We start from the raw sequence: 6,104 nt of genomic DNA on the forward strand, positions 1-6,104 counted from the left end.
CTGAAATACTCGAAGAACCTGTGTTTAATGTACTTGAAAGGCTTCATCAATTATGAAAAAGAAATGAAAGTGATGCTTTTATATTCCCATGGTGTGATGCTTGTTAAAATTTTCAGCCTGGGATCCTCAGAAAATTAAATTTAGTCTCACTAGGGACGTTTAAATCCTTTTATTTGTCGACCCACCAGACACAGGCCTTGTAGCGAGCTCTTTTGGAGCTCCAACTATAACGGGCCTTAATGTGCCAGTCAGCTGTCTACCACCACAGCTGGGGGCTAAGACTGACATTTCTACTTGGTTGGATTCACTGAGCAGCTTTACTTCCAAAGCTTGTTTCCACCTAGGAATCCAGAACAAGAAAGCAAAATCTGTAATATTTCAGGTTTTGTGTGACTAATAACCTGCCATAACAGTTATGCGAGTAGCATAAACAACCAGAGGAATTTCCCAAGATTTTGCTTGCAGGATCATTAAACTTCATATGGATATATAATTGAGGATATTTGCTAGCTGTCTTACTATTTAACCCACAGGGTATGGAAGGTGATAAATGTCTTACCAGGATATCCACTATGCTGTTACTTTCCAGCTGGAAGCTGACATTTTTTAAGACCGGCTTCACCTCACAAGGAAGCTGCTGCTTTATAGGACCTTGGGTTTCAACCTCACTGATTATTTATATATTCTTAGAAAGGATCATTTTTATTTTCCTTTTCTTTTTTAACTAAAGGTCAACAATCATGCTAGCAGCTCTGTGAGACTCTGCTGGAGATCATAGTGGTTAAAGCTATGTGCTAAAAGGTTCACAAGGGCCATGCAAACATGAAGCAGGTGCAGTCTTTACAATGACTATGATTTTAGGGTGTTAACATTTACTTCTGCTAAAAGCAGGTCATTAATCTGCTCCCAGGATTTGTGATCTTGAGATTTATATAGCATTTAATACAGATATGAAAAAGGATCCTGAGTTGCGTGGGTTTTCTCAGAGGGTCCTCTGTTTTCAAGGTGTTCCAAGGCACAGGAATAACAACTCTGTGATAGGCTCAGGGACAGATTTTTTTGGGGTCCTTACTGCTCCTTACACATGGGTCCTTACACATTCTATCTCATAAACACACACGCACATACATTTTTGCAGTGTGTAAGTCCAAAAATAACATCTTAGCAGTAACCAGAAATGTCAATAGTATCATTCCAGAACCACAGACAACAACCCCAGTCAGTGGTCGGAAAAGGCTAGGCTACCACAAACCCAAAACAGATTTACATGTAGACTTGATAAAGTAAAACATAGACAGCCGTCAAGGAACAAATAAGAGAATCCCAGTAACCACAGGTCCTCACAGACTGACTGGACTTGGTCACCATACCAAATAATTTCCAGTGGACCACTGTCTAGATATCACACACGCACACATTAGTGCACAATGTGTAAGGAAATGGTATACTGATATTATTTTATCAGGTATTTGGGGATTATTCAGTGGGAAACTGAAATTAATCATCTTGACATTTGATGAAAAGCCTGATGATCATCATATACGTTACTACAAGTCCTTCTGAGGGAGACGTGAGTGCTTGTATGAAATGTTAGTCTAGTAGCTTTTAGAAAATTTCCCTCAAAATGACCAATGATGACCTACTCCTGGTCCTTCACTGCCCTGGAGTCCTTGGATGATTGGTAACAGCTGTTGAGAAATTTCACTCTGGATCAAAGGAGCAGACTGACCTGAGATGCAGTACAAACTAAAAACTCATAAAATTCATCCACCTAGAATTAAATATATATATATATATATATATATATGCGGAAAAATGTGAAAATAAAGCAGTATTCTAAAAATTCCTTGAAAGTTGACTCTGCAAAGTTGCAAGGCTTTCATGTGACAGTTTAAAGAAACACTCTGCTAAGCAGAGAATGTATGCAAGTCGTTCGCTCTGCCTCTCTGTGCTTCTCTAATCATTGTTGATGTGTGTGCTTGGCTGTCTGCTCATGCCTCATCTCCACAAGTCTCCTAGGAGAATTGTGGAGATAATGATGGAGATGGAAACAGTGTTTTCCTGTAGCCCACATGGGTACATACAGAACATACACATAAGCACTTGTACACTATGTACATATAATATAGCATCTTTTGGGGATGAAGTTTCAACTTAATTAAAGTTTCAACAATGGAACAGAAACAGAAGACCTGTACATGGCATTCATTTTACCAGATAAAGACATCTGACATGCATAAAGACATGCAGGAAACTTAGCTGCTAGCTGTTAGCTAAAACTTTTGCTAATTCACTTCACTGGAATTGGGTGTTTTTGAGCATTGTTAAATGCTCCATTTTTGGTGACTGAAATTCTAGTGATTTATTTGTCTCTTTCTTTTGGCCGTTTACCTAGTATCTGTGTGTGTGCATTGCAGGTATACAGTTCACGGATTCACATATAAACATACATATACATATACAAATACACAGTGCTTTTTTTCTGCATGTATACAAAGAAAATTGGGGGGATGGAGTACATGAGCATTGAGCACTGATGTTGCTGTGGCCTTACATGCATGAGTAAGACTTTACAGTACATGACTTCAATACCCTCCAGGCTTAGGAATTGGTAGTAACACACTGACACAGTTATCAGACCGGACTAATTGGGTCAGGGACTATGGGTATTTACATGTATGTAGGGGAACCTTTGTATATGTCTTAATATGTTAGTGTGATCCTTTCGTGCATTGGAAACCTTGTGCACATCACTGCATGCCTGTTCTCCTTCACCACTCTTTCACTTCTTCTTAAATGTGGGCAAGAAATCAAACTGTGAGCATATGCATGTCATTGCCCGTCTGCGCTTTGTGTTTGCATCCCTTTACACATCTATAATGACTAGATATACTGTCTCAAATGTCCCTTCTATATCACCTCTACTCTTCTATGTCTTCTCATGTTCATAAATATTTTTCCAGCCTGGAAAATCTCTTAGATGTGTCAGAGTTTCTATGGAAGCTCTTGGCAGAGGATCATGCACTCTTACAACTGTCTGACCCAGTTTTAGGTCTGACATCCCTACGGTTAAGATGCTGGGGGAAATAATGCATAATACACAAAAAACACAAACATTTAGCTAAGGCTTGCTCACTGCACAATGCACCACAGTTGCTATGCCATGATAATATGCTTCACCAAATCTGCAGCATGCACGCATGCACATTGATGTGGCTTAAATTTGAAAAAAAAAAGAAGAAGAAGAAGTTCCATCGTTAATCCCGTCTAAATCAGTCGGTCTGGGAGCATCAATTTAATGAGTAAATTAGAGCGCTGTGCCACTGCACTCATCTGTACTCAAGGCTGTGATCCATCCTATTTTACATCAGCTACAAGCAGGGGAGCGGAGACAATGACTGCATGTTAATGTATGTGACTTGATTTAAATGCGTGTTTCCTGGTATTTTCCAACCTGGCTCCCATCCTCCATTTATTTGCAATGACAGGACTTGTGGGCTGTGATCAGAGGTGAAAGATTTGAATTACAATTTTCACAAAATAATGTAAATTGATGAGCTACAGACCTCAGAGAAGAAAGAAAAGGGGAACAACAAAAACAATGACACGAGAGGGAGTACAAGAACAAGTAAGGGAAGAGGATGGAAAGAGGGATTCAAAAGAAGGAATAAATGATGGATAAATGGGCACAACACAAAGAAGAAACCTATACAAGGATGAACAGCTAATCAAAATTGGGATGCACAGAAGGATGGAATTATAAATAAAAGAGAATGATTAAAAGGGAAGAAGTGAGGGTGACGTGAAAAGGAAACAGAATGAACAAAAGCAAAAGAAGGATGAACAGAAGGGAAGAAAATGAGAAGTATGTGTAGGGAATAAAGCAGGAAAAAACATCAAAAACAAGAGAAGGAATGTGGGAATGACTGAACACGTTAAACATAAGGAACAAATGGAATAATAAAAGAATAAACTGAAAGCAGTAAAGATGGAGCACTTAAAAAAATACAAATGAAAGACAGAATAGAAAAGTTGAAGGCAAAAGCGAGAAACGGGAAAAGAAAAGGCAGACATGGAAATTGAACTGATGTAAAGAGGTGGTTGGGTAAGAGAGGGGAAGCAGAAAAAAAGAAATGGCTAAAAGATTACTGAGGAGAAAAGGTTCTTTTAAAAGTTTCAAATGACCTCATGAGTGAAAATAAAAGAGCTGTCACTCCACTGCGGCTCCCAGTTGAGCCTAAGAATGGATCACTGGCTTTGTCACAAAACTCGTTGACCCGTGTAACAGCCACCGATTAACACATTGTCGCATCTGATGCCAGCCTGATCTGCACCAAAGGGAGAAAAGGAGGTAATAGTGTTAATGTGTATAAGACTAAAACAGAGAGACAGACAGAGATTGAGAACAAGCAGAAAATGAAAGCAGTGTGTGTGCGTGTGTGTGTGTGTAGCTGTGTAACTAATGACGCCACCTTATAATGGGGCCAACACATTGCTTTACACTCACACATTTCCACTGCATGACCCTCATTATTCCCTACATTTATGGCAACAGGGTGCATTGTGTGGGCATATTCAAAAACACAGCCAAAGTGTTAAGGATGATATTAAAAACAGATTTACTGATTTGGACACCAAAAAGCTGGTCTTCAATTATTCATGTCTGATCTAACAGCAGTATTCTGGAGAGAAGTACAAAGAGAAGTAAAAAAGAAAGAAAGTGAGACAAGAGAGAAGAAAGGACGTGAAAAGGAATGGCAAAAATGGAAGATAAGAAAAAGAGGAAATAAGACAGAGGTGAGGTAAAAATGAAAGGGGTGTGTGTGTGTGAATGGGGGGTGGGGTTCAAAAGAAACATTATCGTTTTGTGTATTTCAGTGAAACAGCTCATTATAACCCAGAGCAACAACAAAAAAGACAAAAATTCTCCGGCTCCTACACACACCCACACACACTGGCACAACAGCATAGGAGAATACAAAACAATCTAGAGTAGCCCACAGAGGCACGATTGGTATTTTAAAGCATACAGTGAAAGACAGAGATGGAGTCCAGAGCAGGCGAAGCATAAAAGAGAAGAGAGGAGGAAGAAGTGAAAGATTTTGCTACTTTTCTGGAGCCAGTACACTGAGGGTATTCCAGGATGGAGGAAACACTTCAGTGTCTCCCTCTCTCAGCACTCATTCGCTTATCCATTCACTTTCTCAGCACTCCTCCCCTGCTGTGGATTAAACCTGGCTTTTCCAAATTCCACTCAGTTATTTTCATGTTGGATCATTTCTTTTTCCAGTTATGTTTATTCATGACCAAGGTTCTGAAAGAGAGATAAGAAGCCAAGTGCTGAGCTGGCCTCGAGGGCTGTGAGGGCTCCAAGTCATGCTGCATGCACAATGACACAAGTCACATGCACACATGTAAACACTTGAGAAAGCTCTCAGGGTGCAGGCCCACGAGAACACAAAAACACACATTTGCCAGTATGGTTTTGTATCACGATCAAACTGAGATATTTTGTGAGTGAAACTCCCAAAATGCTATCAAAGTGCGATTGAGCCGGCTCCCTCCCTTTCTTGTTTCTGTTTGTCAGGGAGAGATTTTTTTTTTAGAGATGTCAGTACCGAAACAGGCCTGACCCTTATCTGTCAGCAGTGTTTATCATGATGTCATGACAGACACACACATACCACATGGGAGGCTGAGTTTCTTTTTCACCCTCCCGCCTTCCTGCATATAGTTGTGTTTGTATGTTGCCTGCTTTCTGCTTTGTGCATACGTGTAAAACTGCTAGAGGGCGTGAAAGACGGGAGACGTGAAGTGCATGAAATGAGCAAGAGACAGAGAAACGGAGGTGTTTGTTTCTCCGAAACCGGTTTTAGTGCTTCCTTTTTATTCTCTCTCACAGGCTCAAAAAAAGAAAAGAAGAAAACTGCTTAGCCACTTTCCTATTTCTAGACATTAATCTGAGTCCCTTGACAAAAGCTAGACAATCTGATCTCCTTCCGAGTCGCTCTTCTACAGTTTTTGCTTCTTGAAAAATTCTAAGGAGTGAACTCAGAAATGCATCAGCCTGACATCGCAGCACCACCAATTTGATCACAGTGGTG

Source organism: Neolamprologus brichardi, chromosome 19 (genome assembly GCF_056152115.1).
Source record: "Neolamprologus brichardi isolate AB-2024 chromosome 19, ASM5615211v1, whole genome shotgun sequence".
Classification (NCBI taxonomy): Eukaryota; Metazoa; Chordata; class Actinopteri; order Cichliformes; family Cichlidae; genus Neolamprologus; species Neolamprologus brichardi.